This window comes from Urocampus carinirostris, chromosome 16 (genome assembly GCF_059441175.1).
Source record: "Urocampus carinirostris isolate Australia breed hairy pipefish chromosome 16, RoL_Ucar_1.0, whole genome shotgun sequence".
NCBI classification, from domain to species: domain Eukaryota; kingdom Metazoa; phylum Chordata; class Actinopteri; order Syngnathiformes; family Syngnathidae; genus Urocampus; species Urocampus carinirostris.
The window spans coordinates 24,955,975-24,966,333 of NC_142364.1; the positions used below are offsets into that span (position 1 = coordinate 24,955,975).

At 54.9% G+C, this 10,359-nt stretch overlaps 1 non-coding gene across 1 annotated transcript; it reads left to right on the forward strand.

Moving 5' to 3' along the window:
• The first annotated feature begins 7,124 nt into the window (after window positions 1-7,124).
• On the forward strand, window positions 7,125-9,111 carry LOC148350816 (18S ribosomal RNA). The gene has a single exon (XR_015847165.1). It is a non-coding gene; the product is annotated as an 18S ribosomal RNA (ribosomal RNA).
• Window positions 9,112-10,359: the final 1,248 nt, after the last annotated feature.

The following is a 10,359-nucleotide window of genomic DNA, read 5'->3' on the forward strand; positions in this document are numbered from 1 at the left end:
ATCCCCAAACACCGGCCCGATAATACGCGCACAATTCCCCAAACACCGGCCCGGATTTCAGCCACTAGTGGCGGGCACAAGTCCCCAAACACTAGCCAAGTTCTCAGCCACTAGTGGCGGGCACAAATCCCCAAACACCGGTCCGATAATACGCGCGCATATCCCCAAACACCGGCCCGATAATACGCGCACAATTCCCCAAACACCGGCGCGGATTTCAGCCACTATTGGCGGGCACAAGTCCCCCAACACTAGCCCGGGATTCAGCCACTAGTGGCGGGCACGATTCCCCAAACACCGGTCCGATAATACGCGCGCATATCCCCAAACACCGGCCCGATAATACGCGCACAATTCCCCAAACACCGGCCCGGATTTCAGCCACTAGTGGCGGGCACAAGTCCCCAAACACTAGCCAAGTTCTCAACCTTCAGCTGAGTATATGGCCTCCGAAAGGCCCATACATTCAGACGGGTCCATGTATTTTCAGCGACAGCCGCAGTACCGCCAAAATCCATGCAGCGGCGCTGGATTTATGGCCTCCGAAAGGCCCATTCATTCAGACGGGTCCATGTATTTTCAGCGACAGCCGCAGTACCGCCAAAATCCATGCAGAGGCGCTGAGTTTATGGCCTCCGAAAGGCCCATTCATTCAGACGGGTCCATGTATTTTCAGCGACAGCAGCAGTACCGCCAAAATCCATGCAGCGGCGCTGTATTTATGGCCTCCGAAAGGCCCATTCATTACCAACGGGGCTGCAGTAGCATCCCGCGGCCACGCAGGGGCAGATATTGTGAGGGAATTACATGGTAGTGGACGGAGCGCCCATGCATTTCCAATGGGAGTGCAGTACCTCAAAAATCCGCTCCAAGCCACCGAACTTGAGGGCCCGACGTTCCCTCAACACTAGCCCAGTGCAATCGACATTTCGTTCTGTGTACATTGTTACACAGAATGACAATACAAGGGAATTATTATTATTATTATTATTATTATGTATTCAGCCACTAGTGGCGGGCACAATACCCCAAACACTGGCCCGGCGCTGGCTGAGTTTATGGCCTCCGAAAGGCCCATACATTCAGACGGGTCCATGTATTTTCAGTTTTCCGTAGCAGGTGTGATTGTTTGTTTAATTAGGTAGTTTGTGTTGGTGACGGTGTTCCTAACTGTGGTGGCTTGTTTGTAGAATGTGGGGCCCTGCGTTTGTGTTATGTTGATTTCTGGTAATTTACTTTTTACTAAGTAGTCTTTCAGGTTTTTGTTTCTTTTAAAGGCTGAGATGATTTTGTAATCTTGGATTATGCTTGTGTTCTGTAGTGTCTGATTTATATTTTGTCCATTCATTCAGACGGGTCCATGTATTTTCAGCGACAGCCGCAGTACCGCCAAAATCCATGCAGCGGCGCTGGGTTTATGGAATCCGAAAGGCCCATTCATTCAGACGGGTCCATGTATTTTCAACGACAGCCGCAGTACCGCCAAAATCCATGCAGCGGCGCTGTATTTATGGCCTCCGAAAGGCCCATTCATTCCCAACGGGGCAGCAGTAGCATCGCGCGGCCACGCGGGGGCAGATATTGTGAGGGAATTACATTGTAGTGGACGGAGCGCCCATGCATTTCCAATGGGAGTGCAGTACCTCAAAAATCCGCTCCAAGCCACCGAACTTGAGGGCCCGACGTTCCCTCAACACTAGCCCAGTGCAATCGACATTTCGTTCTGTGTACATTGTTACACAGAATGACAATACAAGGGAATTATTATTATTATTATTATTATTATGTATTCAGCCACTAGTGGCGGGCACAATACCCCAAACACTGGCCCGGCGCTGGCTGAGTTTATGGCCTCCGAAAGGCCCATACATTCAGACGGGTCCATGTATTTTCAGTTTTCCGTAGCAGGTGTGATTGTTTGTTTAATTAGGTAGTTTGTGTTGGTGACGGTGTTCCTAACTGTGGTGGCTTGTTTGTAGAATGTGGGGCCCTGCGTTTGTGTTATGTTGATTTCTGGTAATTTACTTTTTACTAAGTAGTCTTTCAGGTTTTTGTTTCTTTTAAAGGCTGAGATGATTTTGTAATCTTGGATTATGCTTGTGTTCTGTAGTGTCTGATTTATATTTTGTCCATTCATTCAGACGGGTCCATGTATTTTCAGCGACAGCCGCAGTACCGCCAAAATCCATGCAGCGGCGCTGAGTTTATGGCCTCCGAAAGGCCCATTCATTCAGACGGGTCCATGTATTTTCAGCGACAGCCGCAGTACCGCCAAAATCCATGCAGCGGCGCTGGGTTTATGGAATCCGAAAGGCCCATTCATTCAGACGGGTCCATGTATTTTCAACGACAGCCGCAGTACCGCCAAAATCCATGCAGCGGCGCTGTATTTATGGCCTCCGAAAGGCCCATTCATTCCCAACGGGGCAGCAGTAGCATCGCGCGGCCACGCGGGGGCAGATATTGTGAGGGAATTACATTGTAGTGGACGGAGCGCCCATGCATTTCCAATGGGAGTGCAGTACCTCAAAAATCCGCTCCAAGCCACCGAACTTGAGGGCCCGACGTTCCCTCAACACTAGCCCAGTGCAATCGACATTTCGTTCTGTGTACATTGTTACACAGAATGACAATACAAGGGAATTATTATTATTATTATTATTATTATGTATTCAGCCACTAGTGGCGGGCACAATACCCCAAACACTGGCCCGGCGCTGGCTGAGTTTATGGCCTCCGAAAGGCCCATACATTCAGACGGGTCCATGTATTTTCAGTTTTCCGTAGCAGGTGTGATTGTTTGTTTAATTAGGTAGTTTGTGTTGGTGACGGTGTTCCTAACTGTGGTGGCTTGTTTGTAGAATGTGGGGCCCTGCGTTTGTGTTATGTTGATTTCTGGTAATTTACTTTTTACTAAGTAGTCTTTCAGGTTTTTGTTTCTTTTAAAGGCTGAGATGATTTTGTAATCTTGGATTATGCTTGTGTTCTGTAGTGTCTGATTTATATTTTGTCCATTCATTCAGACGGGTCCATGTATTTTCAGCGACAGCCGCAGTACCGCCAAAATCCATGCAGCGGCGCTGAGTTTATGGCCTCCGAAAGGCCCATTCATTCAGACGGGTCCATGTATTTTCAGCGACAGCCGCAGTACCGCCAAAATCCATGCAGCGGCGCTGGGTTTATGGAATCCGAAAGGCCCATTCATTCAGACGGGTCCATGTATTTTCAACGACAGCCGCAGTACCGCCAAAATCCATGCAGCGGCGCTGTATTTATGGCCTCCGAAAGGCCCATTCATTCCCAACGGGGCAGCAGTAGCATCGCGCGGCCACGCGGGGGCAGATATTGTGAGGGAATTACATTGTAGTGGACGGAGCGCCCATGCATTTCCAATGGGAGTGCAGTACCTCAAAAATCCGCTCCAAGCCACCGAACTTGAGGGCCCGACGTTCCCTCAACACTAGCCCAGTGCAATCGACATTTCGTTCTGTGTACATTGTTACACAGAATGACAATACAAGGGAATTATTATTATTATTATTATTATTATGTATTCAGCCACTAGTGGCGGGCACAATACCCCAAACACTGGCCCGGCGCTGGCTGAGTTTATGGCCTCCGAAAGGCCCATACATTCAGACGGGTCCATGTATTTTCAGTTTTCCGTAGCAGGTGTGATTGTTTGTTTAATTAGGTAGTTTGTGTTGGTGACGGTGTTCCTAACTGTGGTGGCTTGTTTGTAGAATGTGGGGCCCTGCGTTTGTGTTATGTTGATTTCTGGTAATTTACTTTTTACTAAGTAGTCTTTCAGGTTTTTGTTTCTTTTAAAGGCTGAGATGATTTTGTAATCTTGGATTATGCTTGTGTTCTGTAGTGTCTGATTTATATTTTGTCCATTCATTCAGACGGGTCCATGTATTTTCAGCGACAGCCGCAGTACCGCCAAAATCCATGCAGCGGCGCTGAGTTTATGGCCTCCGAAAGGCCCATTCATTCAGACGGGTCCATGTATTTTCAGCGACAGCCGCAGTACCGCCAAAATCCATGCAGCGGCGCTGGGTTTATGGAATCCGAAAGGCCCATTCATTCAGACGGGTCCATGTATTTTCAACGACAGCCGCAGTACCGCCAAAATCCATGCAGCGGCGCTGTATTTATGGCCTCCGAAAGGCCCATTCATTCCCAACGGGGCAGCAGTAGCATCGCGCGGCCACGCGGGGGCAGATATTGTGAGGGAATTACATTGTAGTGGACGGAGCGCCCATGCATTTCCAATGGGAGTGCAGTACCTCAAAAATCCGCTCCAAGCCACCGAACTTGAGGGCCCGACGTTCCCTCAACACTAGCCCAGTGCAATCGACATTTCGTTCTGTGTACATTGTTACACAGAATGACAATACAAGGGAATTATTATTATTATTATTATTATTATGTATTCAGCCACTAGTGGCGGGCACAATACCCCAAACACTGGCCCGGCGCTGGCTGAGTTTATGGCCTCCGAAAGGCCCATACATTCAGACGGGTCCATGTATTTTCAGTTTTCCGTAGCAGGTGTGATTGTTTGTTTAATTAGGTAGTTTGTGTTGGTGACGGTGTTCCTAACTGTGGTGGCTTGTTTGTAGAATGTGGGGCCCTGCGTTTGTGTTATGTTGATTTCTGGTAATTTACTTTTTACTAAGTAGTCTTTCAGGTTTTTGTTTCTTTTAAAGGCTGAGATGATTTTGTAATCTTGGATTATGCTTGTGTTCTGTAGTGTCTGATTTATATTTTGTCCATTCATTCAGACGGGTCCATGTATTTTCAGCGACAGCCGCAGTACCGCCAAAATCCATGCAGCGGCGCTGAGTTTATGGCCTCCGAAAGGCCCATTCATTCAGACGGGTCCATGTATTTTCAGCGACAGCCGCAGTACCGCCAAAATCCATGCAGCGGCGCTGGGTTTATGGAATCCGAAAGGCCCATTCATTCAGACGGGTCCATGTATTTTCAACGACAGCCGCAGTACCGCCAAAATCCATGCAGCGGCGCTGTATTTATGGCCTCCGAAAGGCCCATTCATTCCCAACGGGGCAGCAGTAGCATCGCGCGGCCACGCGGGGGCAGATATTGTGAGGGAATTACATTGTAGTGGACGGAGCGCCCATGCATTTCCAATGGGAGTGCAGTACCTCAAAAATCCGCTCCAAGCCACCGAACTTGAGGGCCCGACGTTCCCTCAACACTAGCCCAGTGCAATCGACATTTCGTTCTGTGTACATTGTTACACAGAATGACAATACAAGGGAATTATTATTATTATTATTATTATTATGTATTCAGCCACTAGTGGCGGGCACAATACCCCAAACACTGGCCCGGCGCTGGCTGAGTTTATGGCCTCCGAAAGGCCCATACATTCAGACGGGTCCATGTATTTTCAGTTTTCCGTAGCAGGTGTGATTGTTTGTTTAATTAGGTAGTTTGTGTTGGTGACGGTGTTCCTAACTGTGGTGGCTTGTTTGTAGAATGTGGGGCCCTGCGTTTGTGTTATGTTGATTTCTGGTAATTTACTTTTTACTAAGTAGTCTTTCAGGTTTTTGTTTCTTTTAAAGGCTGAGATGATTTTGTAATCTTGGATTATGCTTGTGTTCTGTAGTGTCTGATTTATATTTTGTCCATTCATTCAGACGGGTCCATGTATTTTCAGCGACAGCCGCAGTACCGCCAAAATCCATGCAGCGGCGCTGAGTTTATGGCCTCCGAAAGGCCCATTCATTCAGACGGGTCCATGTATTTTCAGCGACAGCCGCAGTACCGCCAAAATCCATGCAGCGGCGCTGGGTTTATGGAATCCGAAAGGCCCATTCATTCAGACGGGTCCATGTATTTTCAACGACAGCCGCAGTACCGCCAAAATCCATGCAGCGGCGCTGTATTTATGGCCTCCGAAAGGCCCATTCATTCCCAACGGGGCAGCAGTAGCATCGCGCGGCCACGCGGGGGCAGATATTGTGAGGGAATTACATTGTAGTGGACGGAGCGCCCATGTATGGCCAATGCATTTCCAATGGGAGTGCAGTACCTCAAAAATCCGCTAGATGGCCCCGATCTTGAGGGCCCGGCGTTCCCTCAAGTGCCGATTTTATACCCCCTTCTCCAGCCGACAGCCAGAATTATATTAGGGACTCGCAATTTTGAGAGGTGAGCACCAGGGCTAATCAGCGGCCACCCGTGACCATTGAGTCCGACAGAGCAGAGGCTAGGGGCGGCCTCGCATCTCGCAATTACCGAGGGAAGATGCCGGTTCTCGAAAAATTTCTAAGTTTTTCAAATTTTAAAGTATTGAAGTATTTAGGGCGCTTCCCGCGGCCCTGGCTTTTGCATGTACCCCTCTAAGCTCCGGTTCTCGAAAAATGTCTAAGTTTTTCAAACTTTAAAGTATTGAAGCCGGACTTCCGCGGAGGCTGACAGGGGGCCTCCATCGAAGCACCCTTCACCCCCGGGTGAGCCGGCGTCGGCCCACGGGCCTGCCGGTTCCCCAACTGAGCGATTGGCACACGAGACCCGCCTCGGAGGGCCCACGTCGGCCGGCGCAAGCCGGTGTTCGGGCGTGCGGCTCCTCCGGCTTTGCGGGTCAAGCTCCAGCGCCGAGGATACTAGGCAAACGTTGGGCCCCCCCGAGCCGAGTGGATACCCGCCTCAGAAAGAGCTGGGGCGGTACGTACGGACGGCCTCACTAAGAGGGAACGGAAGCTACTAAAGCACACGTATAACTGTCCGATGTGCGAACGAAAGTGAGGCCGGACGAATCCGATACGAGTTACGAGTGAGGCGGGATCCACGGCTGGCACTCGCGGGGCCCTCTTGCGAAACCATGCCTCGGCGTGAACCTTTTGGCGGCAGAACCAAGACGAACCGAGGTCGAGCTTCCGTCTCGAGCCACACCCAGACGTCCGACCGTCGCGGAGCCCGACGCCACGCGTGCTAGGGCTCCGCGCGAAACATCGTTTCACGACACCCGCTCGTCAGCCCGTCCGAACGTATACGAGTGTCGCGCGGCCCCCCGGGCCCGGCTGTAGCCACAGCCTCGTCCCGGACCAGGGCCGCACCGCCACCAGCAGCGCCCCCCCGGCGGCAGACGCACTCTGGTTGATCCTGCCAGTAGCATATGCTTGTTTTCAAGATTAAGCCATGCATGTCTAAGTACGAATGGCCAGTACAGTGAAACTGCGAACGGCTCATTAAATCAGTTATGGTTCCTTTGATCGCTCCACCGTTACTTGGATAACTGTGGCAAATCCAGAGCTAATACATGCAAACGAGCGCCGACTCGCGGGCGGGGCTCCGGCCTCGCCCCGGGGACGCGTGCATTTATCAGACACAAAAACCCACGCGGTGTCCGGCGGGCGGGGGCTCAGCCGTCGCGCGCGTCCCCCGCGTCCGGCCTCCGCCTCTCCGGGCGGGGGCGTAAGCGGCGCGGGCGGCTCCGCGCGCGCCGGTCCTCGTTCCGCCGGCCCGGCCCCCCCTTTGTGTTGACTCAGGATAACCTCGTGCCGATCGCTCGCCCACCCGAGGCGGCGACGACTCATTCGAATGTCTGCCCTATCAACTTTCGATGGTAGACTCTGCGCCTACCATGGTGACCACGGGTAACGGGGAATCAGGGTTCGATTCCGGAGAGGGAGCATGAGAAACGGCTACCACATCCAAGGAAGGCAGCAGGCGCGCAAATTACCCACTCCCGACACGGGGAGGTAGTGACGAAAAATAACAATACGGGACTCGTTCGAGTCTCCGTAATTGGAATGAGCCGAACACAAACCCATCGGCCAGCATCCATTGGAGGGCAAGTCTGGTGCCAGCAGCCGCGGTAATTCCAGCTCCAATAGCGTATTTTAAAGTTGCTGCAGTTAAAAAGCTCCTAGTTGGACCCCGGGACGCGAGCTGACGGTCCGCCGCGAGGCGTGCATCCGTCTGTCCCAGCCCCTGCCTCTCGGCAAAAGCCCCCGTGATGCCCTTCGCTGGGTGTCACTCGCGGGGCCCGAAGCGTTTACTTTGAGGAAATTAGAGTGTTCAAAGCAGGCCACACGGCCGCCCCTGCATATCGCAGCTGGGAATAATGGAATAGGACTCCGGTTCTATTTTGTGGGTTGTCATGAACTGGGGCCATGATTAAGAGGGACGGCCGGGGGCATTCGTACTGCGCCGCTAGAGGTGAAATTCTTGGACCGGCGCAAGACGGACGAGAGCGAAAGCATTTGCCAAGAATGTTTTCATTAATCAAGAACGAAAGTCGGAGGTTCGAAGACGATCAGATACCGTCCTAGTTCCGACCATAAACGATGCCGACTCGCGATCCGGCGGCGTTATTCCCATGACCCGCCGAGCAGCACCCGGGAAACCGACCAAGTGTCTGGGTTCCGGGGGGAGTATTGTTGCAAAGCTGAAACTTAAAGGAATTGACGGAAGGGCACCACCAGGAGTGGAGCATGCGGCTTAATTTGACTCAACACGGGAAACCTCACCCGGCCCGGACACGGAAAGGATTGACAGATTGAAGGCTCTTTCTCGATACCGTGGGTGGTGGTGCATGGCCGTTCGTAGTTGGTGGAGCGATTTGTCTGGTTAATTCCGATAACGAACGAGACTCAAACATACTAAATAGTACCGCGGCCCCCCGCGCGGTCGGCGGCAGAAAACTTCTTAGAGGGACAAGTGGCTCTCAGCCACACGAGAATGAGCAATAACAGGTCTGTGATGCCCTTAGATGTCCGGGGCTGCACGCGCGCCACACTGAGCGTATAAGCGCGTCGTCTATCCCCGCGCCGGCAGGCGCGGGTAATCCTATGAACCCCGCTCGTGACAGGGCCTGGGGATTGCAATTATTTCCCACCAACGAGGAATTCCCAGTAAGCGCGGGTCATTAGCCTGCGTTGATTAAGTCCCTGCCCTTTGTACACACCGCCCGTCGCTACTACCGATCGGATGGCTTAGTGAGGTCCTCGGATAGTCCCCGCCGGGGCCGGCCCCGGCTCCGGCGGTGTGCCAGAAGACGGTCGAACTTGACTATCTAGAGGAAGTAAAAGTCGTAACAAGGTTTCTGTAGGTGAACCTGCAGAAGGATCATTAACGTACGAGCGGCAGCAGATCCGCCTCGGTACACCCCCGACGAGCCAGACGCCGAGGGCGGCGGGTCGTCGCAGGCGGAGGAAGAGGGTAGACCGGGACGGGACGGGACGGGGGGCGCGGCGCGGGTCACTCCCGGGCCGCGCGTCGGAGCGAGTTCGGCGGGCGCCACGCGGCGCGGCGCGAGGCGAGAAAAGGCGGCGGGCGATGTCGCGCTACCTCCGTGCGAGCGGGGTAGCGCGCTCGTCCGACGACCCCAGTAGCGCGGCGCGGCGCGACGACAGGCGACCGCCAGCGACGGGCGAAAGGCGGCGGCCGTGCGCGGGACCCCCGTAACCGGGGAATCCCCCTATGCCGACGACCCTAGCTCGGCGCGGTTCTCGCGCTTCCGGCGCGCGCTTCCGGGGCGGCACTCGCCTCGACGACCTCCCGTCCTTTAAAGGTAACGGTTCGGGCCGGCGCCCCGGCGTCCGTCCGCCCGTCGGTGTCGCGTGTCCGTGCGGCGCGGGGCTGCTCTCGGCGAGGGTCGCCGAGCAAGCGGATCCCCGCACGGATCACAACGGCCGTATGGCGGCGGCGTCGGGACGCCCGCCCGAGACGAAGGTTCAGGGCGACGAAACGGTGCTCCCACCGGCTACCTTTTTCCCCGGCCAAACGCGTCCGTCGGCCGGAGCCCTCGAGGGGCCGCGTAGCGCGCGCGTGGGCCGGCCCCCGGACACCGGAGTCCCTCCCGGGGCTCCGGACACCGGGGGTTCGGTTCCGCGCGGTCCGCCGCGGTCTCCTCTGTCCATCCATAGTCCGGGCAGGCCGCGGCCGGGTCGGGGGCCAGTCCCCCCTCGGTGTCAGCGCGGTCGCGCCGCCCTTGTAAACCAAACCCACTCGCTGACGGGTAGCAACACCCAAAGCGTCGCTTCGCGGCGCGGCGGGGCTTCCAAGTCGGATGGCCTTCCGGGGTCCGGGTAGGAGACGCCGGGGGCCGGCCTCAGCGCCGAGCCCCCGACCTACCCGGCGAGTCCGGTCGCCGAGTCGTGTCAGGCCCGAGCGGGAGACGCCGGGCGCCGGCCTCAGCGCCGAGCGCCCGACCTACCCGGGCCGACGCACGTCTCGGGCGCCGTCGCGGCCCCGAGCGGGAGACGCCGGGCGCCGGCCTCAGCGCCGCGCGCCCGACCCGCTCGGCTCGTCGCGGCGTCGCGCGTATCGCGCCCGTCGGTAACCGCGCCGCGGGTTAGGGGCTCGCTCGCGGGAGCGACC